This window comes from Oncorhynchus gorbuscha, linkage group LG13, assembly GCF_021184085.1.
Source record: "Oncorhynchus gorbuscha isolate QuinsamMale2020 ecotype Even-year linkage group LG13, OgorEven_v1.0, whole genome shotgun sequence".
Taxonomy (NCBI): Eukaryota; Metazoa; Chordata; class Actinopteri; order Salmoniformes; family Salmonidae; genus Oncorhynchus; species Oncorhynchus gorbuscha.
Genome location: NC_060185.1, coordinates 11,947,109 through 11,972,358, shown reverse-complemented (window position 1 = coordinate 11,972,358; position 25,250 = coordinate 11,947,109). Strand labels below are relative to the sequence as shown.

The 25,250-nt window shown below is 46.7% G+C and overlaps 1 protein-coding gene across 1 annotated transcript in view; it reads left to right on the top strand.

Moving 5' to 3' along the window:
• The first annotated feature begins 9,059 nt into the window (after positions 1 to 9,059).
• Positions 9,060 to 25,250, top strand: part of LOC123992514 (1-phosphatidylinositol 4,5-bisphosphate phosphodiesterase eta-1-like) — a 195,280-nt gene continuing 179,089 nt past the window's right edge. The window contains exon 1 of the mRNA XM_046293711.1: positions 9,060 to 9,232. The gene's annotated coding sequence lies outside the window, so the exon portion shown is untranslated. The remainder of the gene's footprint in view (positions 9,233 to 25,250) is intronic.

Sequence of the window (25,250 nt, the reverse complement as noted above, 5' to 3'; positions counted from 1 at the left end):
TTTCCTTGTCTGTGCTTTAGATATTACTGTATCTAGACTGCTGTCGTTGTACAGCTTTGCATAGTGCATGTCTGCTACTATATCTTTCAACAGTCTGTCTTTCTGTTTGTTCTTTCAGTTTGTCAGGATCTTGACTGTGCCACATCTTCAGGTTTATGCAATGGTCCACAGCAATAGTTAAGGATCCAGGTCCACTATACAGGGGTCAAGAGGTCAGGTGTAGTGTATTTGTTTCTCACCTGGGCAGGTCTTCTCTCTTCAGGTGGTGGTGGTGTGTTTCCCCCTGTCTGTTAGCAGGGTCAGTTACTATCTGTCTGTTAGCAGGGTCAGTTACTATCTGTCTGTTAGCAGGGTCAGTTACTGTCTGTCTGTTTGCAGGGTCAGTTACTGTCTGTCTGTTTGCAGGGTCAGTTACTGTCTGTCTGTTAGCAGGGTCAGTTACTGTCTGTCTGTTAGCAGGGTCAGTTACTGTCTGTCTGTTAGCAGGGTCAGTTACTGTCTGTCTGTTAGCAGGGTCAGTTACTGTCTGTCTGTTAGCAGGGTCAGTTACTGTCTGTCTGTTAGCAGGGTCAGTTACTGTGTCTGTCTGTTAGCAGGGTCAGTTACTGTGTCTGTTTGCAGGGTCAGTTACTGTGTCTGTTTGCAGGGTCAGTTACTATCTGTCTGTTAGCAGGGTCAGTTACTGTCTGTCTGTTAGCAGGGTCAGTTACTGTCTGTCTGTTAGCAGGGTCAGTTACTGTCTGTCTGTTAGCAGGGTCAGTTACTGTCTGTCTGTTAGCAGAGTCAGTTACTGTCTGTCTGTTAGCAGGGTCAGTTACTGTCTGTCTGTTAGTACGGTCAGTTACTGTCTGTCTGTTAGCAGGGTCAGTTACTGTCTGTCTGTTAGCAGGGTCAGTTACTGTCTGTCTGTTAGTACGGTCAGTTACTGTCTGTCTGTTAACAGGGTCAGTTACTGTCTGTCTGTTAGCAGGGTCAGTTACTGTCTGTCTGTTAGCAGGGTCAGTTACTGTCTGGCTGTTAGCAGGGTCAGTTACGGTCTGTCTGTTAGCAGGGTCAGTTACTGTGTCTGTTTGTTAGCAGGGTCAGTTGCCATCTGTCTGTTAGCAGGGTCAGTTACTGTCTGTGTCGGTTAGCAGGGTCAGTTACTGTCTGTCTGTTAGCAGGGTCAGTTACTGTGTCTGTTAGCAGGGTCAGTTACTATGTCTGTTAGCAGGGTCAGTTACTGTCTGTCTGTTAGTACGGTCAGTTACTGTCTGTCTGTTAGTACGGTCAGTTACTGTCTGTCTGTTAGCAGGGTCAGTTACTGTCTGTCTGTTAGCAGGGTCAGTTACTGTCTGTGTCTGTTAGCAGGGTCAGTTACTGTGTCTGTTAGCAGGGTCAGTTACTTTCTGGCTGCTAGAAGGGTCAGTTACTGTCTGTGTCTGTTAGTACGGTCAGCTACTGTCTGTGTCTGTTAGCAGGGTCAGTTACTGTATGTGTCTGTTAGCAGGGTCAGTTACTGTATGTATCTATTAGCAGGGTCAGTTACTGTATGTATCTATTAGCAGGGTCAGTTACTGTCTGTGTCTGTTAGCAGGGTCAGTTACTGTATGTATCTATTAGCAGGGTCAGTTACTGTATGTATCTATTAGCAGGGTCAGTTACTGTATGTATCTATTAGCAGGGTCAGTTACTGTATGTATCTATTAGCAGGGTCAGTTACTGTATGTATCTATTAGCAGAGTCAGTTACTGTATGTATCTATTAGCAGGGTCAGTTACTGTATGTGTTTGTTAGCAGGGTCAGTTACTGTATGTATCTATTAGCAGAGTCAGTTACTGTAGGGTCAGTTACTGTATGTATCTATTAGCAGGGTCAGTTACTGTAGGGTCAGTTACTGTATGTATCTATTAGCAGGGTCAGTTACTGTAGGGTCAGTTACTTTATGTATCTATTAGCAGGGTCAGTTACTGTAGGGTCAGTTACTGTAGGGTCAGTTACAGTTACAGCCCAATTCTGATCTTTTTTTTTCTTCTACTAATTGGTATTTGACCAATCAGGTCAACTCTGAAAAATATCTGACGTGAAACGATCTGATGTGATTGGTCAAAATACCAATTAGTGGTAAAAATATCAGAATTGGGCTGTGTGTACTGTCAGTGAGTGGAGTAACATTAGTTAGTTACTGACTCTCTTATGTCCTCAGCACTCTTTATGACTGTATTAATTAACTGCATGTTGAAGACAATGGAACCTACAGGTAAGTGTTTTTAGTCACCCTTGGTTCTCTCTCCCCCAGGGGTCAATGAGGAGTCTGTGTCTGAATGAGGAGGTGTAAAGGTTGGGTCTGGCACGAACCGTCCCAGTCTCTGGACTCCACTCCCAGTTCCGTCTCTACCTGCGGCTCCACCAACTGCTGCTCATGGCAGAGGTCAAGGCCGAGTGGAAGAGGCGGGGCATGTGGAAAGGGGACAACCTATGGGAAAGGACCTCACGGGCCGTCAGGGACAACTCACTGGTCAGACTCATCAGGAGGATCTTCAAGTGGACGTGATTGACTGACTGACTGACTGACTGACTGACTGACTGACTGACTGACTGACTGACTGATTGACTGATTGGTTGACTGAACGACTGACTGATTGGTTGATTCAAGTGGGCTTGAAAGTAATTTTTATGAATGTAGCAAGTTTTAAGTGACGCCCACCTGAGAATACAGCTCTACCATCATTTGTCTATTTTTGAGAACTGGGCCATCTAAACTCAGCAAAAAAAGAAATGTCCTCTCACTGTCAACTTTGTTTATTTTCAGCAAATTTAACATGTGTAAATATTTGTATGACCATAACAAGATTCAACAACTGAGGCATGAACTGAACAAGTTCCACAGACATGTGACTAACAGAAATGGAATAATGTGTCCCTGAACAAAGGGGGGGGGGGTCAAAATCAAAGTAACAGTCAGATTCTGATGTGGCCACCAGCTGCATTAAGTACTGCAGTGCATCTCCTCCTCATGGACTGCACCAGATTTGCCAGTTCTTGCTGTGAGATGTTACCCCACTCTTCCACCATGGCACCTGCAAGTTCCCGGACATTTCTGGGGGGAATGGCCCTAGCCCTCACCCTCCGATCCAACAGGTCTCAGACATGCTCAATGGGATTGAGATCCGGGTTCTTTGATGGCCATGGCAGAACACTGACATTCCTGTCTTGCTCAAAATCACACCCAGAACGAGCAGTATGGCTGGTGGCATTGTCATGCTGGAGGGTCATGTCAGGATGAGCCTGCAGGACGGGTACCACATGAGGGAGGAGGATGTCTTCCCTGTAACGCATAGAGTTGAGATTGCCTGCAATGACAACAAGCTCAGTCCGATGATGCTGTGGCACACTGCCCCAGACCATGACGGACCCTCCACCTCCAAATTGATCCCGCTCCAGAGTACAGACCTCGGTGTAACGCTCATTCCTCCGACGATAAGCGCAAATTCGACCATCACCCCTGGTGAGACAAAACCACGACTTGTCAGTGAAGAGCACTTTTTTCCAGTCCTGTCTGGTCCAGCGACGGTGGGTTTGTGCCCATAGGCGACGTTGTTGCCGGTGATGTCTGGTGAGGACCTGCCTTACAACAGGCGTACAAGCTCTCAGTCTAGCCTCTCTCAGCCTATCGCGGACCGTCTGAGCACTGATGGAGGGATTGTGTGTTCCTGGTGTAACTCGGGCAGTTGTTGTTGCCATCCTGTGCCTGTCCACAGGTGTGATGTTCAGATGTACCGATCCTGTGCAGGTGTTGTTACACGTGGTCTGCCACTGCGAGGACGATCAGTTGTCCATCCTGTCTTCCTGCAGCAATGTCTTATGCGTCTCACAGTACGTACATTGCAATTTATTTATTGCCTTGTGTTTAGTTGTCTAGATGACATCAGTCAGGAACTGCTTGAACTCAGCGACAGTTGTGGGTTTTCAAGCATGAACTGCTCGTTTTTAAAGTCCTGCCATAACATCAATAATGGGATTAGGTCTGGACTTTGACTAGGCCATTCCAAAACTTCAAATGTGATGCTTTTTAGCCATTCTCATGTAGACCTGATTGTGTGTTTTGGCTCATTGGATCATTGTCTTGCTGCAGGACACAACTGCGCTTCAGCTCACAGACGATTGATCTGACATCCTCCTGTAGAATTCTCTGATACAGAGTAGAAGTCATAGTTACTTCTATTAAGGCAAGTCGTCCATGTCCCACTGAGGGTACATTTAACCGTCATCACCACTAGTCTGAAGACCTTATGCTAATCCCTTGGTTTTCACTTCCCTTTTAAAACCCCAACCCAAATCCCTATGTACCCCAACCCAAATCCCTATGTACCCAAACCCTATGTTCCCCTTTCCCCAGAGAAGTGATTGTGTGTCAGAGGGGAAATGGGGTGGTGGATTGTCACAGAGAAAGAACTGTTGGGGTCTAATGGTCTCCCCCAAAGAGATCACCGTTGCCATGGTAACTCAAAATCTGAGCAGTGAAACCCTGGGGGTGAGAGGGAGAGAAGGGGGTGTTGAAGAGCTTATCAAAGGGGCCTTTAGAGATAACATGACTCAGACATTAGAGAACTCGCTCAGTCTTAAAGCAGGACGTAGAGACTAGAAGGCCCATAAACCAGGCTCTATGGCCCAATGAGAGACAGACACAGAGAGATGTCCATCAACGAGACAGACACAGTGAGATGGCCATCAACCAGACAGACACAGAGAGATGGCCATCAACCAGACAGACACAGAGAGATGTCCATCAGACAGACAGACACAGAGAGATGGCCATCAACCAGACAGACACAGAGAGATGTCCATCAGACAGACAGACACAAAGAGATGGCCATCAATCAGACAGACACAGAGAGATGGCCATCAACCAGACAGACACAGAGAGATGTCCATCAGACAGACACAGAGAGATGGCCATCAACCAGACAGACACAGAGAGATGGCCATCAACCAGACAGACACAGAGAGATGTCCATCAGACAGACACAGAGAGATGGCCATCAACCAGACAGACACAGAGAGATGGCCATCAACCAGACAGACACAGAGAGATGGCCATCAACCAGACAGACACAGAGAGATGGCCATCAACCAGACAGACACAGAGAGATGGCCATCAACCAGACAGACACAGAGAGATGTCCATCAGACAGACACAGAGAGATGGCCATCAACTAGACAGACACAGGGAGATGGCCATCAACCAGACAGACACAGAGAGATGGCCATCAACCAGACAGACACAGAGAGATGGCCATCAACCTGACAGACACAGAGAGATGGCCATCAACCAGACAGACACAGGGAGATGGCCATCAATCAGACAGACACAGAGAGATGGCCATCAACCTGACAGACACAGAGAGATGGCCATCAACCAGACAGACACAGAGAGATGGCCATCAACCAGACAGACACAGAGAGATGGCCATCAACCAGACAGACACAGAGAGATGGCCGTCAACCAGACAGACACAGGGAGATGGCCATCAACTAGACAGACACAGGGAGATGGCCATCAACCAGACAGACACAGAGAGATGGCCATCAACCTGACAGACACAGAGAGATGGCCATCAACCAGACAGACACAGAGAGATGGCCATCAACCAGACAGACACAGGGAGATGGCCATCAACCTGACAGACACAGAGAGATGGCCATCAACCAGACAGACACAGGGAGATGGCCATCAACCTGACAGACACAGAGAGATGGCCATCAACCAGACAGACACAGAGAGATGTCCATCAGACAGACACAGAGAGATGGCCATCAACCAGACAGACACAGGGAGATGGCCATCAACCAGACAGACACAGGGAGATGGCCATCAACCAGACAGACACAGAGAGATGGCCATCAACCTGACAGACACAGAGAGATGGCCGTCAACCAGACAGACACAGGGAGATGGCCATCAACCAGACAGACACAGAGAGATGGCCATCAACCAGACAGACACAGAGAGATGGCCATCAACCAGACAGACACAGAGAGATGGCCATCAACCAGACAGACACAGAGAGATGGCCATCAACCAGACAGACACAGAGAGATGGCCATCAACCTGACAGACACAGAGAGATGGCCATCAACCAGACAGACACAGGGAGATGGCCATCAACCAGACAGACACAGGGAGATGTCCATCAACCAGACAGACACTGGAGCAGTCTAATACTCGGAGAGAATAGAGGCTTACACCTTTGGCTGCTTTTCAAATAGATATTGTGTAATAGTGTTTCTGTTAATAATCTCGATAAGATGCAGTTGTCTGATGATATACTGTGTCCATGTTGTTGACAGTATCTTTCCCCATCAAATAAAATATTTGAAAGAACCACCCTTCACTTGTCATGCGCTTGGGTTGACAGTGTTAACCATGTGTTTGGGGTGACAGTGTTAACCATGTGTTTGGGTTGACAGTGTTAACCATGAGTTTGGGGTTGACAGTGTTAACCATGTGTTTGGGTTGACAGTGTTAACCATGTGTTTGGGTTGACAGTGTTAACCATGTGTTTGGGGTTGACAGTGTTAACCATGTGTTTGGGGTGACAGTGTTAACCATGTGTTTGGGGTGACAGTGTTAACCATGTGTTTGGGGTGACAGTGTTAACCATGTGTTTGGGGTTGACAGTATTAACCATGTGTTTGGGGTGATAGTGTTAACCATGTGTTTGGGTTGACAGTGTTAACCATGTGTTTGGGGTGACAGTGGTAACCATGTGTTTGGGGTGACAGTGTTAACCATGTGTTTGGGGTGACAGTGTTAACCATGTGTTTGGGGTTGACAGTGTTAACCATGTGTTTGGGGTTGACAGTGTTAACCATGTGTTTGGGGTTGACAGTGTTAACCATGTGTTTGGGTTGACAGTGTTAACCATGTGTTTGGGTTGACAGTGTTAATCATGTGTTTGGGGTGACAGTGTTAACCATGTGTTTGGGGTTGACAGTGTTAACCATGTGTTTGGGGTTGGCAGTGTTAACCATGTGTTTGGGGTGACAGTGTTAACCATGTGCTCGGGTTGACAGTGTTAACCATGTGTTTGGGATGACAGTGTTAACCATGTGTTTGGGGTGACAGTGTTAACCATGTGTTTGGGGTTGACAGTGTTAACCATGTGTTTGGGTTGACAGTGTTAACCATGTGTTTGGGGTTGACAGTGTTAACCATGTGTTTGGGGTTGACAGTGTTAACCATGTGTTTGGGGTTGACAGTGTTAACCATGTGTTTGGGGTTGACAGTGTTAACCATGTGTTTGGGGTTGACAGTGTTAACCATGTGTTTGGGGTTGACAGTGTTAACCATGTGTTTGGGGTTGACAGTGTTAACCATGTGTTTGGGGTTGACAGTGTTAACCATGTGTTTGGGGTTGACAGTGTTAACCATGTGTTTGGGGTTGATAGTGTTAACCATGTGCTCGGGTTGACAGTGTTAACCATGTGTTTGGGTTGACCGTGGGTTGAGGGAGGGAAGGAAGGAGGGGCAGCGGGTTGAATCAGCCTGTTTGTCTTTTGTTGTGTAAAGGTCACTAGCGGTTGTTGCCGTCTCTCATTGGTTGGCTGATTTGAATTGTAAGGTGCATGGGTCCCTGATGACTGGAGCTGGCAGACTTTGAACTGCCACTGGGGGAATTGTGGGAAGGAAACCACGGAGAGAATCGGCCAGAGCCGTTAGTGTATCTTAACTGTCGAGCACCCTCACTACAAGTCTGTCTGATTCACACTGCAGTAGAAAATAACTCACTGCACTAGAAAATAACTCACTGCACTACACAATAACACACTGCACTACACAATAACACACTGCACTACACAATAACACACTGCACTACACAATAACACACTGCACTACACAATAACACACTGCACTACACAATAACACACTGCATTACACAATAACACACTGCACTACACAATAACACACTGCACTAGAAAATAACTCACTGCACTACACAATAACACACTGCACTACACAATAACACACTGCACTACACAATAACACACTGCACTACACAATAACACACTGCACTAGAAAATAACTCACTGCACTACACAAGAACTCACTGCACTACACAAGAACACACTGCACTATACAATAACACACTGCACTACACAAGAACACACTGCACTACACAATAACTCACTGCACTATAAAATAACTCACTGCACTACACAAGAACACACTGCACTACACAAGAACACACTGCACTACACAATAACACACTGCACTACACAATAACAGACTGCACTACACAAGAACACACTGCACTACACAATAACAGACTGCACTACACAAGAACACACTGCACTACACAATAACAGACTGCACTACACAAGAACACACTGCACTACACAATAACAGACTGCACTACACAAGAACACACTGCACTACACAAGAACAGACTGCACTACACAAGAACACACTGCACTACACAATAACAGACTGCACTACACAAGAACACACTGCACTACACAATAACAGACTGCACTACACAAGAACACACTGCACTACACAAGAACAGACTGCACTACACAATAACAGACTGCACTACACAAGAACAGACTGCACTACACAAGAACAGACTGCACTACACAATAACACACTGCACTACACAATAACACACTGCACTACACAATAACACACTGCACTACACAATAACACACTGCACTACACAATAACACACTGCACTAGATAATAACACATTTTTTATTATTTACTTCACATTTAGGTTGGTTAACTATTTCACTTGCTTTGACAATGTAAACATATATAAATCCCTTTGAATTAAATTGACTTCCAGACAATGAAATAACTTTAGAATTCAATTTTTGTGGTCTTTTTCTTGAGCTTCAATTTCTAAGACAGATCAGTAGGATTCCGTGTGTAGTAGGCTATTCACCCCCCCCCCTCCATCAGCGACCTAAGGGCAGAAGAGAGAATTTTCAGGAACCCGTTCCAAGAAATCCGTTCCGGGTTTTCACACACTGCCTGGTCTCTAAATGTACTTACGGGTTTGAATGAGGACTTGGCTGGTGGCGGTAGGGTCTTGCTCGGGACAGTTGGGCACTCCCTTCGCTACTGGAGGGGAACAGGATATTATTGATGTGCTTCATGACATGGAAGACAGGAACCTGAAGGAATAATATTGTGTTCAATAGATGTTAATATTTTATTAGAAGTTGATTCTGGTAAAATCGGACTAACGTAAGTACCTATTTATTTTATTTGTTGGACTAGCTGATACATTTGATGGAAAAATCAATGTGGCATATGCTGCATGTGTTCTTGGCACAACGTCAAGTGACCATGTTGTCGTTGACAATGTTAAAGTTGCAAGATTGTTTTCATGAGATGAGCTCGCGTAAGAAGGCGACAGCAGAAGGAACCAATGAACTTGCTGACCAATGCGCCTGCCCTTGTTTTTTGAGTTCGGCTACTGTGGTTACCACATAAAACAATGTCAGTCTTATGTTTTGAATAGGCTGTCGATCCAATGTTTTGTCACAATTGGTCTTATATGCACAAAAGAGTTTTTAAAATAGTTTTGTCGTTCATTAGAAAGACACTACAATAGGATATTTATGAAGACTATTGCGTGTCTTACATTTTAAGTTTTTGATTAGGCTGTAATTTTCTTTTTACTATTACACATTTTAGGCTACATTCTTTCTTTGTTGTGCAAACAACCTAATTAAGTGAGCATTGAAGGCATATGAATAATTTGACATCGAAATCATGAATTAATCTGCAATATTGATACCAACCGAAGTTGTGAGAGTGCTTTATGTATTTTACATTAAAAAAAATTGCGCTTAATATTACTTTGCACCAGAATTGGTTGATGGGAATAACAAAGGTCTTTACCAGCCACGAGAAGTCGGGCTGCTGCAGCTCACTCTGATAAATCGGAAGAATTGTATTTTTATTTTTAATTCCTCACAAAATGAATTATCTAATTCCGTCCCGCCGGTAGCCGTCACATAAAGAAATGTACACGGAACTCCCCCTCCGGGCCCTTGGGGATTTTCGGAGAGAGAGGGCACTTTATAAATGAAGTCCCACGGACAAAGCCCCTAAAGTTCACTCTGCTGTCTTGGTTTTCTGATTACTTTATATTTTATGTCACATTTTATCTCACACGTCCCTCCAACCACATTTTGCAGGGTAACCACAATCTTCACTTTGTCAATTTTGTCAAGCCTACAGGTAGGTAGAGTGATACAGACTTTCTCCCGCCTCTGTAGAGTCAGTTACTTATTTGTTTCTGAGGTAAAAAAAAAAAGTAAAAAAAAGAAAGTTGGAGCCGTTATAGTTGAAGTTAATCATAAATTACACCATAGTCCCAGGACGCACTCTGTTTACACTGACTCTTCAGCGAGTCGGTTGGTCAAAGTGTCACACGAAGAGTCATAAAGTTCAGGAGCAATACAACAGCCCATTAAAGTAACAGGATCTCAGTACCCCCAGTCTCCCCACAGCATATCCCTCATCTATCAGGCACTCAGTACCCCCAGTCTCCCCACAGCATATCCCTCATCTATCAGGCACTCAGTACCCCCAGTCTCCCCATATCCCTCATCTATCAGGCACTCAGTACCCCCAGTCTCCCCATATCCCTCATCTATCAGGCACTCAGTACCCCCAGTCTCCCCACAGCATATCCCTCCTATCAGGCAGTCTCTCCCCACAGCATATCCCTCATCTATCAGGCACTCAGTACCCCCAGTCTCCCCACAGCATATCCCTCATCTATCAGGCACTCAGTACCCCCAGTCTCCCCACAGCATATCCCTAATCTATCAGGCACTCAGTACCCCCAGTCTCCCCACAGCATATCCCTAATCTATCAGGCACGGCAGCTCCACTACAGGGATCAGATGGCCAAGCCTGGGTGCCAGTCTGGGTATGCTTCAGTCAACTTGTCCTGGTCATGCATGGTTCCTCCTCTGACACAGTGATGATAATGACCTAAACAATGTTGACAGAACCTGTGTTTGTTTTAGGATATCTTTGTGTTGGGTGTGTTGTTTTACTAGGACATTGAGGTGGACACCGGTGCAGATTATATCTAGGCCTGAATGTGTACAGATCATCATACACACTCAAATGTTATTGTCTGTCTCCTGGACACTTGTGGTGACAGGATGATGGACAGGGCATCTGTGTAACTCCATTCAACCCTTCCTCTCTCTCACTCAAGGGAAAACAATCCCACTTGCACAGGAAAGGAATTCCCCTTGTGAATAAGTAAACAGTCTTCTCGTTGTCACAGGGATCTGTTGTTTATCTGTGTATATGTGCATGTGTTTGTGGGAGGGTAAGAGCGTCTGCTAAATGACTTAAATGTAAATGTAAATGTAAAGGGATTTCAGGGTAATGTGAGTGGAGTACTCTGGGTAGTTCAGTTTGCTGGGTGTAGGGTTGGAGTGGAGTACTCTGGGGTGGTTCAGTTTGCTGGGTGTAGGGTTGGAGTGGAGTACTATGGGTAGTTCAGTTTGCTGGGTGTAGGGTTGGAGTGGAGTACTCTGGGTAGTTCAGTTTGCGGGGTGTAGGGTTGAAGTGGAGTACCCTGGGGTGGTTCAGTTTGCTGGGTGTAGGGTTGAAGTGGAGTACCCTGGGGTGGTTCAGTATGCTGGGTGTAGGGTTGGAGTGGAGTACTCTGGGTGGTTCAGTATGCTGGGTGTAGGGTTGGAGTGGAGTACCCTGGGGTGGTTCAGTATGCTGGGTGTAGGGTTGGAGTGGAGTAATAATATAATATAATATATGCCATTTAGCAGACGCTTTTATCCAAAGCGACTTACAGTCATGTGTGCATACATTCTACGTATGGGTGGTCCCGGGGATTGAACCCACTACCCTTGTCATGTTTGTCATTTATTGTCATGTCTTGTCCCTGTGCTCCCCATGCTATTCGTTTCCCTCTGCTGGTCTTGTTTGGTTCTATCCCTCTCTCTCCCCCTCCCTCTCTCACTCTCTCGCTCTCTCTTCTCTCTGTCGTTCCGTTCCTGCTCCCAGCTGTTCCTATTCCCCTAATCATCATTTAGTCTTCCCACACCTGTTCCCGATCCTTTCCCCTGATTAGATTCCCTATTTATTCCTTTGTAATCCGTTCCTGTTCCGTCGGTTCCTTATATTGTATTCACCATGCTGTGATTGCGTTTCGCCCTGTCCTGTCGTGTTTTTTGCCGTGATTGTGTATCACCCTGTTCTGTCGTGTTTTGTGCCTTCATCAGACGCTGCGTGTGAGCAGGTGTCTCAGTCGACTACGGCCTGCGCCTACCCGAAGCGACCTGCAGTCTGTGGCCGCTTCTCCAGTTGTTTTCCCCTCTACAAATCTAGAGGATGTCAGTTATTCCGTTTTGAACATTAATAAACTCTGTTTCTGTTAAGTCGCGTTTGGGTCCTCTTTCACCTGCATGACAGAAGGAACCGACCAAGGAATGGACCCAGCGACTTCAGACGCTCGTTACACTGCCGTCGAGTTCCAAGGAGCCATGCTCGGCAGACACGAGCAGGAATTGTCTGCTGCTCGCCATGCCGTGGAGAACCTGGCCGCTCAGGTTTCCGACCTCTCTGGACAGTTCCAGAGTCTACGTCTCGTGCCACCTGTTACTCCCTGGCCTGCCGAGCCTCCAGAACCCAGGGTTAAGAACCCACCTTGCTACTCCGGGCAGCCCACTGAGTGCCGCTCCTTTCTCACGCAGTGTGAGATTGTGTTCTCTCTCCAACCCCACACATACTCTAGAGAGAGAGCTCGGGTTGCTTACGTCATTTCACTCCTTACTGGCCGGGCTCGAGAATGGGGCACAGCTATCTGGGAGGCAAGGGCTGATTGCTCTATCAAATTCCAGAACTTTAAAGAGGAGATGATTCGGGTTTTTGACCGTTCAGTTTTTGGTGGGGAGGCTTCTAGGGCCCTGGCTTCCTTATGCCAAGGTGAACGGTCCATAACGGATTATTCCATTGAGTTTCGCACTCTTGCTGCCTCTAGTGAGTGGAACGAGCCGGCGCTGCTCGCTCGTTTTCTGGAGGGACTCCACGCAGTGGTTAAGGATGAGATTCTCTCCCGGGAGGTTCCTTCAGATGTGGACTCTTTGATTGCTCTCGCCATCCGCATAGAACGACGGGTAGATCTTCGTCACCGGGCTCGTGGAAGAGAGCTCGCATCAACGGTGTTTCCCTGCTCCGCATCGCAACCATCTCCCTCCTCTGGCTTTGAGACTGAGCCCATGCAGCTGGGAGGGATTCGCATCTCGAATAAGGAGAGGGAACGGAGGATCACCAACCGCCTGTGCCTCTATTGCGGAGTTGCTGGACATTTTGTTAATTCATGTCCAGTAAGAGGCCAGAGCCCATCAGTAAGCGGAGGGCTACTGGTGAGCGCTACTACTCAGTCCTCTTCATCTAGATCTTGTACTACTATGTCGGTCCATCTACGCTGGACCGGTTCGGTGCTACATGCAGTGCCTTGATTGACTCTGGGGCTGAGGGTTGTTTCATGGACGAAGCATGGGTTCGGAAACATAACATTCCTTTCAGACCGTTAGACAAGCCTACGCCCATGTTTGCCTTAGATGGTAGTCATCTTCCCAGTATCAAATTTGAGACACTACCTTTAACTCTCACAGTATCTGGTAACCACAGTGAGACTATTTCTTTTTTGATTTTCCGTTCACCGTTTACACCTGTTGTTTTGGGTCATCCCTGGCTAGTATGTCATAATCCTTCTATTAATTGGTCTAGTAATTCTATCCTATCCTGGAACGTTTCTTGTCATGTGAAGTGTTTAATGTCTGCCATCCCTCCCGTTTCTTCTCTCCCTACTTCTCAGGAGGAACCTGGCGATTTGACAGGAGTGCCGGAGGAATATCATGATCTGCGCACGGTCTTCAGTCGGTCCCGAGCCAACTCCCTTCCTCCTCACCGGTCGTATGATTGTAGTATTGATCTCCTTCCAGGGACCACGCCTCCTCGAGGTAGACTATACTCTCTGTCGGCTCCCGAACGTAAGGCTCTCGAGGATTATTTGTCTGTGTCTCTTGACGCCGGTACCATAGTGCCTTCTTCTTCTCCGGCCGGGGCGGGGTTCTTTTTTGTTAAGAAGAAGGACGGTACTCTGCGCCCCTGCGTGGATTATCGAGGGCTGAATGACATAACGGTTAAGAATCGTTATCCGCTTCCCTTATGTCATCAGCCTTCGAGATTCTGCAGGGAGCCAGGTGCTTTACTAAGTTGGACCTTCGTAACGCTTACCATCTCGTGCGCATCAGAGAGGGGGACGAGTGGAAAACGGCGTTTAACACTCCGTTAGGGCATTTTGAGTACCGGGTTCTGCCGTTCGGTCTCGCCAATGCGCCAGCTGTTTTTCAGGCATTAGTTAATGATGTTCTGAGAGACATGCTGAACATTTTTGTTTTTGTCTATCTTGACGATATCCTGATTTTTTCTCCGTCACTCGAGATTCATGTTCAGCACGTTCGACGTGTTCTACAGCGCCTTTTAGAGAATTGTCTCTACGTAAAGGCTGAGAAGTGCTCTTTTCATGTCTCCTCCGTTACTTTTCTCGGTTCCGTTATTTCCGCTGAAGGCATTCAGATGGATTCCGCTAAGGTCCAAGCTGTCAGTGATTGGCCCGTTCCAAGGTCACGTGTCGAGTTGCAGCGCTTTTAGGTTTCGCTAATTTCTATCGGCGTTTCATTCGTAATTTCGGTCAAGTTGCTGCCCCTCTCACAGCTCTTACTTCTGTCAAGACGTGTTTTAAGTGGTCCGGTTCCGCCCAGGGAGCTTTTGATCTTCTAAAAGAACGTTTTACGTCCGCTCCTATCCTCGTTACTCCTGACGTCACTAGACAATTCATTGTCGAGGTTGACGCTTCAGAGGTAGGCGTGGGAGCCATTCTATCCCAGCGCTTCCAGTCTGACGATAAGGTTCATCCTTGCGCTTATTTTTCTCATCGCCTGTCGCCATCTGAGCGCAACTATGATGTGGGTAACCGTGAACTGCTCGCCATCCGCTTAGCCCTAGGCGAATGGCGACAGTGGTTGGAGGGGGCGACCGTTCCTTTTGTCGTTTGGACAGACCATAAGAACCTTGAGTACATCCGTTCTGCCAAACGACTTAATGCCCGTCAAGCTCGTTGGGCGTTGTTTTTCGCTCGTTTCGAGTTTGTGATTTCTTACCGTCCGGGTAGCAAGAACACCAAGCCTGATGCCTTATCCCGTCTGTTTAGTTCTTCTGTGGCTTCTACTGATCTCGAGGGGATTCTTCCTTATGGGCGTGTTGTCGGGTTGACAGTCTGGGGAATTGAAAGACAGGTTAAGCAAGCACTCACGCACACTGCGTCGCCGCGCGCTTGTCCTAGTAACCTCCTTTTCGTTCCTGTTTCCACTCGTCTGGCTGTTCTTCAGTGGGCTCACTCTGCCAAGTTAGCTGGTCATCCCGGTGTTCGAGGCACTCTTGCGTCTATTCGCCAGCGCTTTTGGTGGCCGACTCAGGAGCGTGACACGCGCCGTTTCGTGGCTGCGTGTTCAGACTGCGCGCAGAAGAAGTCTGGTAATTTTTTTCTGCTTCTGCTCCTGGTCTTGCTGGGTCTCAGTCTGTTCCCTGCCATCGCATCTCTCCTGTTCTTGTCCCTGCCCTTGCTGTGTCTCAGTCTGTCCCTAGTTCTCATTTTTTTTTTAGAGTAGTACCCTAGTTTCCTTTTTATCGTTTTTCGTTACGGTCCTGAGGAGAGGAGTTGGGTTCTTTCTCGGGACGTGCTGGACCGTTTGATCTATGATTTCCTCCGTTGCTGCCAGTGTTCCTCCTCGAGAGCGCCAGGAGGCGCTCGGTGAGTGGGGGGGTACTGTCATGTTTGTCATTTATTGTCATGTCTTGTCCCTGTGCTCCCCATGCTATTCGTTTCCCTCTGCTGGTCTTGTTTGGTTCTATCCCTCTCTCTCCCCCTCCCTCTCTCACTCTCTCGCTCTCTCTTCTCTCTGTCGTTCCGTTCCTGCTCCCAGCTGTTCCTATTCCCCTAATCATCATTTAGTCTTCCCACACCTGTTCCCGATCCTTTCCCCTGATTAGATTCCCTATTTATTCCTTTGTAATCCGTTCCTGTTCCGTCGGTTCCTTATATTGTATTCACCATGCTGTGATTGCGTTTCGCCCTGTCCTGTCGTGTTTTTTGCCGTGATTGTGTATCACCCTGTTCTGTCGTGTTTTGTGCCTTCATCAGACGCTGCGTGTGAGCAGGTGTCTCAGTCGACTACGGCCTGCGCCTACCCGAAGCGACCTGCAGTCTGTGGCCGCTTCTCCAGTTGTTTTCCCCTCTACAAATCTAGAGGATGTCAGTTATTCCGTTTTGAACATTAATAAACTCTGTTTCTGTTAAGTCGCGTTTGGGTCCTCTTTCACCTGCATGACAACCCTGGCGTTACAAGCGCCATGCTCTACCAACTGAGCTACAGAGAGTACCCTGGGGTGGTTCAGTATGCTGGGTGTAGGGTTGGAGTGGAGTACTCTGGGTGGTTCAGTTTGCTGGGTGTAGGGTTGGAGTGGAGTACTCTGGGTAGTTCAGTTTGCTGGGTGTAGGGTTGGAGTGGAGTACTCTGGGGTGGTTCAGTTTGCTGGGTGTAGGGTTGGAGTGGAGTACTCTGGGTAGTTCAGTTTGCGGGGTGTAGGGTTGGAGTGGAGTACTCTGGGGTAGTTCAGTATGCTGGGTGTAGGGTTGGAGTGGAGTACTCTGGGTAGTTCAGTATGCTGGGTGTAGGGTTGGAGTGGAGTACTCTGGGTAGTTCAGTTTGCTGGGTGTAGGGTTGGAGTGGAGTACTCTGGGTGGTTCAGTTTGCTGGGTGTAGGGTTGGAGTGGAGTACTCTGGGGTGGTTCAGTTTGCTGGGTGTAGGGTTGGAGTGCAAACAATGTCTTTGTTAGTATAGTGAGTCCTAATGAATATTTTAACTATTTCTCTCTGAGGCCTGGAGGAGTAGAGCAATGGAGGGATGGATTTGTGTGGGAAAGGAGGAGGAGAGGGCTGGAGGAGTAGATGAATGGAGAGATCTATTAGTGTGGGAAAGGAGGAGGAGAGGACTGGAGGGGGAAGATATTGAGTTGAAGTGAACCCATTTCTTTGTGGGTCCACTGCTGTAGTGCGTCAGTCGAGACGGACAATAATGTGAACTGTAGGGAGACTGTGTGTGTGTGGTTGTGTGTGAACTGTAGGGAGACTGTGTGTGTGCTTGTGTGTGAACTGTAGGGAGACTGTGTGTGTGTGTGGTTGTGTGTGAACAGTAGGGAGACTGTGTGTGGTTGTGTGTGAACTGTAGGGAGACTGTGTGTGTGTGTGGTTGTGTGTGAACAGTAGGGAGACTGTGTGTGGTTGTGTTTGTGAGAGATGGAAATTTTTAAAATTAACAAACAGTGTGAGAGGAGAGGAGGATGAGGACAGTCAGTCTGTGTGTGTGTGTTCTCTGTGTCTCTGCCCAGTGTCCTCTCTCTTCCTAAACACTGCCCAGTATCCTCTCTCTCTTCCTAAACACTGCCCAGTATCCTCTCTCTCTTCCTAAACACTGCCCAGTATCCTCTCTCTTCCTAAACACTGCCCAGTGTCCACTCTCTCTTCCCAAACACTGCCCAGTATCCACTCTCTTCCCAAACACTGCCCAGTGTCCACTCTCTCTTCCTAAACACTGCCCAGTGTCCACTCTCTCTTCCTAAACACTGCCCAGTATCCACTCTCTCTCCCTAAACACTGCCCAGTATCCACTCTCTCTCCCTAAACACTGCCCAGTGTCCTCTCTCTTCCCAAACACTGCCCAGTGTCCACTCTCTTTTCCTAAACACTGCCCAGTGTCCACTCTCTCTTCCTAAACACTGCCCAGTATCCACTCTCTCTCCCTAAACACTGCCCAGTGTCCACTCTCTCTCTTCCTAAACACTGCCCAGTATCCACTCTCTCTCCCTAAACACTGCCCAGTGTCCTCTCTCTTCCTAAACACTGCCCAGTGTCCACTCTCTCTTCCTAAACACTGCCCAGTGTCCACTCTCTCTTCCTAAACACTGCCCAGTATCCTCTCTCTTCCTAAACACTGCCCAGTATCCTCTCTCTTCCCAAACACTGCCCAGTGTCCACTCTCTCTTCCTAAACACTGCCCAGTGTCCACTCTCTCTTCCTAAACACTGCCCAGTATCCTCTCTCTTCCTAAACACTGCCCAGTATCCTCTCTCTTCCTAAACACTGCCCAGTATCCTCTCTCTTCCTAAACACTGCCCAGTGTCCACTCTCTCTTCCTAAACACTGCCCAGTGTCCACTCTCTCTTCCTAAACACTGCCCAGTATCCTCTCTCTTCCTAAACACTGCCCAGTATCCTCTCTCTTCCCAAACACTGCCCAGTGTCCACTCTCTCTTCCTAAACACTGCCCAGTGTCCACTCTCTCTCTCTAAACACTGCCCAGTATCCTCTCTCTCTCTCTAAACACTGCCCAGTGTCCACTCTCTCTTCCTAAACACTGCCCAGTATCCACTCTCTCTCTCTAAACACTGCCCAGTGTCCACTCTCTCTCCCTAAACACTGCCCAGTATCCTCTCTCTTCCTAAACACTGCCCAGTGTCCACTCTCTCTCTTCCTAAACACTGCCCAGTATCCACTCTCTCTTCCTAAACACTGCCCAGTATCCACTCTCTCTTCCTAAACACTGCCCAGTATCCTCTCTCTCTCTCTAAACACTGCCCAGTATCCACTCTCTCTCTCTAAACACTGCCCAGTATCCTCTCTCTCTCTCTAAACACTGCCCAGTGTCCACTCTCTCTCTCTAAACACTGCCCAGTATCCACTCTCTCTTCCTAAACACTGCCCAGTATCCACTCTCTCTTCCTAAACACTGCCCAGTATCCACTCTCTCTTCCTAAACACTGCCCAGTATCCTCTCTCTCTCTCTAAACACTGCCCAGTATCCACTCTCTCTCTCTAAACACTGCCCAGTATCCACTCTCTCTTCCTAAACACTGCCCAGTATCCTCTCTCTCTCTCTAAACACTGCCCAGTATCCTCTCTCTCTCTCTAAACACTGCCCAGTATCCTCTCTCTCTCTCTAAACACTGCCCAGTATCCTCTCTCTCTCTCTAAACACTGCCCAGTTTCCACTCTCCCTCCCTAAACACTGCCCAGTATCCTCTCTCTCTCTCTAAACACTGCCCAGTTTCCACTCTCCCTCCCTAAACACTGCCCAGTATCCACTCTCTCTCTCTAAACACTGCCCAGTGTCCACTCTCTCTCCCTAAACACTGCCCAGTATCCACTCTCTCTCTCTAAACACTGCCCAGTGTCCACTCTCTCTCCCTAAACACTGCCCAGTGTCCACTCTCTCTTCCTAAACACTGCCCAGTGTCCACTCTCTCTCCCTAAACACTGCCCAGTATCCACTCTCTCTCCCTAAACACTGCCCAGTGTCCACTCTCTCTCTCTTCCTAAACACTGCCCAGTGTCCACTCTCTCTCCCTAAACACTGCCCAGTATCCTCTCTCTTCCTAAACACTGCCCAGTGTCCACTCTCTCTCTCTTCCTAAACACTGCCCAGTATCCACTCTCTCTCTCTTCCTAAACACTGCCCAGTATCCACTCTCTCTCTCCCTAAACACTGCCCAGTATCCTCTCTCTTCCTAAACACTGCCCAGTGTCCACTCTCTCTTCCTAAACACTGCCCAGTATCCACTCTCTCTCTCCCTAAACACTGCCCAGTATCCACTCTCTCTCTTCCTAAACACTGCCCAGTGTCCACTCTCTCTTCCTAAACACTGCCCAGTGTCCACTCTCTCTTCCTAAACACTGCCCAGTGTCCACTCTCTCTTCCTAAACACTGCCCAGTGTCCACTCTCTCTCCCTAAACACTGCCCAGTATCCTCTCTCTTCCTAAACACTGCCCAGTGTCCACTCTCTCTCTCTTCCTAAACACTGCCCAGTATCCACTCTCTCTCTCTTCCTAAACACTGCCCAGTGTCCACTCTCTCTTCCTAAACACTGCCCAGTGTCCACTCTCTCTTCCTAAACACTGCCCAGTGTCCACTCTCTCTTCCTAAACACTGCCCAGTGTCCACTCTCTCTCCCTAAACACTGCCCAGTATCCTCTCTCTTCCTAAACACTGCCCAGTGTCCACTCTCTCTCTCTTCCTAAACACTGCCCAGTATCCACTCTCTCTCTCTTCCTAAACACTGCCCAGTATCCACTCTCTCTCTCCCTAAACACTGCCCAGTATCCACTCTCTCTCTTCCTAAACACTGCCCAGTGTCCACTCTCTCTCTCTCCCTAAACACTGCCCAGTATCCACTCTCTCTCTTCCTAAACACTGCCCAGTGTCCACTCTCTCTCTCTTCCTAAACACTGCCCAGTATCCACTCTCTCTCTCTTCCTAAACACTGCCCAGTATCCACTCTCTCTCTCCCTAAACACTGCCCAGTATCCACTCTCTCTTCCTAAACACTGCCCAGTGTCCACTCTCTCTTCCTAAACACTGCCCAGTGTCCACTCTCTCTTCCTAAACACTGCCCAGTGTCCACTCTCTCTTCCTAAACACTGCCCAGTGTCCACTCTCTCTTCCTAAACACTGCCCAGTGTCCACTCTCTCTTCCTAAACACTGCCCAGTGTCCACTCTCTCTCCCTAAACACTGCCCAGTGTCCACTCTCTCTCCTAAACACTGCCCAGTGTCCACTCTCTCTCCCTAAACACTGCCCAGTGTCCTCTCTCTTCCTAAACACTGCCCAGTGTCCACTCTCTCTTCCTAAACACTGCCCAGTGTCCACTCTCTCTTCCTAAACACTGCCCAGTGTCCACTCTCTCTTCCTAAACACTGCCCAGTGTCCACTCTCTCTTCCTAAACACTGCCCAGTGTCCACTCTCTCTTCCCTAAACACTGCCCAGTGTCCACTCTCTCTTCCTAAACACTGCCCAGTGTCCACTCTCTCTTCCTAAACACTGCCCAGTGTCCACTCTCTCTTCCTAAACACTGCCCAGTGTCCACTCTCTCTTCCTAAACACTGCCCAGTGTCCACTCTCTCTTCCTAAACACTGCCCAGTGTCCACTCTCTCTCCCTAAACACTGCCCAGTGTCCACTTTCTCTTCCTAAACACTGCCCAGTGTCCACTCTCTCTCCCTAAACACTGCCCAGTGTCCTCTCTCTTCCTAAACACTGCCCAGTGTCCACTCTCTCTTCCTAAACACTGCCCAGTGTCCACTCTCTCTTCCTAAACACTGCCCAGTGTCCACTCTCTCTTCCTAAACACTGCCCAGTGTCCACTCTCTCTTCCTAAACACTGCCCAGTATCCTCTCTCTTCCCAAACACTGCCCAGTGTCCACTCTCTTTTCCTAAACACTGCCCAGTGTCCACTCTCTCTTCCTAAACACTGCCCAGTGTCCACTCTCTCTTCCTAAACACTGCCCAGTGTCCACTCTCTCTTCCTAAACACTGCCCAGTGTCCACTCTCTCTTCCTAAACACTGCACAGTCGTCTCATAACAGGCCCACTTTTCATCTCTCTGACCTCATTTGGTATGTTTAAAAAAATACTAACACAGAGATGAAGATCAATGTTCAGTGAAGAACTGGGACAGCTGGATTCTGACAGTATGACCTGGTTGTCTTTTGTTTAATAAGTTGTGTGTTTCTGACTACAGAGACGACTTTCAGGTGGGATAATGCTTGAACTATTTTTGTTCAATTTTCTACAGTAGTCTCAGAAATCCCAGACACTCTTGACATTCTCTCAACCAGCTTCATGAGGTAGTCACCTGGAATGCTTTTCAATTAACAGGTGTGCCTTGCAAAGGGTGGCTACTTTGAAGAATCAAAAATATAAATTCTTTAACGCTTTTTTTGGTTACTCTATGATTCTATATGTGTTATTTAATAGTTTTGATGGCTTCACCATTATTCTGCAGTGTAGAAAATAGTAAAAATAAATAAAAACCCTTTAATGAGTAGGTGTTTCCAAACTATTGACTGGTACTGTATATTATTTAGTTAAATATATATTTTCCTTCTTTATTACATTCCCTAACCCTACTACCCTGCCTCTAATTGGAGTAAACTAATGGTCAACAATACTTAGGCATCTATTTCTAGCTTATACGTACTATATCAAATCAAATGTATTGGTCACATACACATGGTTAGTAGATGTTATTGCAGGTGTAGTGAAATGCTTGTGCTTCTAGTTCCGACAGTGCAGTAATATCTAACATGTAATCTTACAATTCCACAACAACTACCTTATGCACACATATCTAAGTAAAGGAATGGAATATGAATACATAAATATAAATATATGGATGAGCAATGACAGAGCGGCATAGGCAAGATCCAACAGTATATAATACAGTTGAAGTGGGAAGTTTACATACACCTTGGCCAAATACATTTAAACTCGGTTTTTCACAATTCCTGACATTTAATCCTAGTAACAATTCCCTGTCTTATGTCAGTTAGGATCACCACACTTTATTTTAAGAATGTGAAATGTCAGAATAATAGTAGAGAGAATTATTTATTTCAGCTTTTATTTATTTCATCACATTCCCAGGGTGTCAGAAGTTTACATACACTCAATTAGTATTTGGTAGCATTGCCTTTAAGTTGTTTAACTTGGTTCAAATGTTTTAGATAGCTTCCCACAACAAGTTGGGTGAATTTTGGCCCATTCCTCCTGACAGAGCTGGTGTAACTGAGTCAGGTTTGTAGGCCTCCTTGCTCACACACGGTTTTTCAGTTCTGCCCACAAATGTCCTATAGGATTGAGGTCAGGGATTTGTGATGGCCACTCCAATACCTTGACTTTGTTGTCCTTAAGTAATGTTGCCACAATTTTGGAAGTAAGCTTGGGGTCATTGTCAATTTGGAAGACCCATTTGCGACCAAGCTTTAACTTTAACTGATGTCTTGAGATGCTGCTTCAATATATCCACATAATTTTCCTATTTTGTGAAGTGCACCAGTCCCTCCTGCAGCAAAGCACCCCCACAACATGATGCTGGCACCCCTGTGCTTCACGTTAGGATGGTTACCTTCGGCTTGCAAGCCACCCCCTTTTTCTTCCAAACATAACAATGGTCATTATGGCCAAACAGTTATATTTTTGTTTCGTCAGACCAGAGGAAATTTCTCCAAAAAGTACGATCTTTGTCCCCAAGTGTAGTTGCAAACCGTAGTCTGTCTTTTTTTATGGCGGTTTTGGAGCAGTGGCTTCTTCCTTGCTGAGTGGCCTTTCAGGTTATGTTGATATAGGACTCATTTTGTATCTGTTTCCTCCAGCATCTTCACAAGGTCCTTTGCTGTTGTTCTGGGATTGATTTTCACTTCTCACACCAAAGTATGTTCATCTCTAGGAGACAGAACGCGTCTCCTTCCTGAGCGTTATGACGGCTGCGTGGTCCCATGGTGTTTATACTTGCGTACAATTGTTTGTACAGATGAACGTGGCTTGTGGAGGTCTACAATTTTTTATTTTGAGGTCTTGGCTGATTTCTTTTGATTTTTCCATGATGTCAAGCAAAGAGGCAGTGAGTTTGAAGGTAGGCCTTGAAATACATCTACAGGTACACCTCCAATCGACTCAAATTATGTCAATTATGTCAATTTTCTATGCTGTTTAAAGGCATAGTCAACTTAGTGTATGTAAACTTCTGACCCCCTGGAATTGTGATACAGTGAATTATAAGTGAAATATTCTGTCTGTAAACAATTGGAAAAATGACTTGTGTCATACACAACGTAGATGTCCTAACTGACTTGTGTCATACACAACGTAGATGTCCTAACTGACTTGTGTCATACACAACGTAGATGTCCTAACTGACTTGTGTCATACACAACGTAGATGTCCTAACTGACTTGTGTCATACACAACGTAGATGTCCTAACTGACTTGTGGAGTGGTTGAAAAACAAGTTTTAATGACTCCAACCTAAGTGTATGTTAACTTCCTACTTCAACTGTAAATACCTACCATATAGAGACAGATAACTACAGATAAAAAAGAAAGAAAAAGAAGTCACTTCAACTCAGTTTGACATAAACAGAATATTCATATGGGAGACAAGCCAATACGTTATCTGAATACACACCTGCTATTTACCACGTAGAAAATACATATTTTTACGATTTAATTATCCCCTTTTCTTTTATTCCAGGCTTTATCTAAATATTCCGCAAACGGAAATACACAACGGACAAAACAACAAACATTTCAATTTCTCCTCATCGCTCAGCCACATAATACCAGGATATATCTGGTGGTCTGTCTCCTCATCGCTCAGCCACATAATACCAGGATATATCTGGTGGTCTGTCTCCTCATCGCTCAGCCACATAATACCAGGATATATCTGGTGGTCTGTCTCCTCATCGCTCAGCCACATAATACCAGGATATATCTGGTGGTCTGTCTCCTCATCGCTCAGCCACATAATACCAGGATATATCTGGTGGTCTGTCTCCTCATCACTCAGCCACATAATACCAGGATATATCTGTTGGTCTGTCTCCTCATCACTCAGCCACATAATACATTGCTTTGCGAAAGTATTCACACCCCTTGGTGTTTTTCCTATTTTGTTGCATTACAACCTGTAACTTAACATTTTTATTTGGATTTCATGTAATGGACATACACAAAATAGTCCAAATTGGTGAAGAGAAATGTTTTTTCTTTCTCAAAAAATACATTAAAAAAATGGCAAAGTGGTGCGTGTATATGAATTCACCCCATGTGCTATGAAGCCCCTAAATAAGGCCCGGTGCAACCAATTACCTTCAGAAGTCACATAATTAGTTAGATTGCACACAGGTGAACTTTATTTAAGTGTCATGTGATCTGGCACATGATCCCCGTATACATACACCTGTACTGAAAGGCCTCAGTCTGCAACACTACTAAGTAAGGGGCACCACCAAGCAAGCGGCACTATGAAGACCAAGGAGCTCTCCAAACAGGTCAGGGACAAAGTTGTGGAGAAGTACAGATCAGGGTTGAGTTATAAAAACATATCTGAAACTTTGAAATCCCACGGAGCACCATTAAATCCATTATAAAAAATGGAAAGAATATGGCACCACAACAAACCTGTCAAGAGAGGGCCGCCCACCAAAACTCATGGACCGGGCAAGGAGGGCCGCCCACCAAAACTCATGGACCGGGCAAGGAGGGCCGCCCACCAAAACTCATGGACCGGGCAAGGAGGGCATTGAT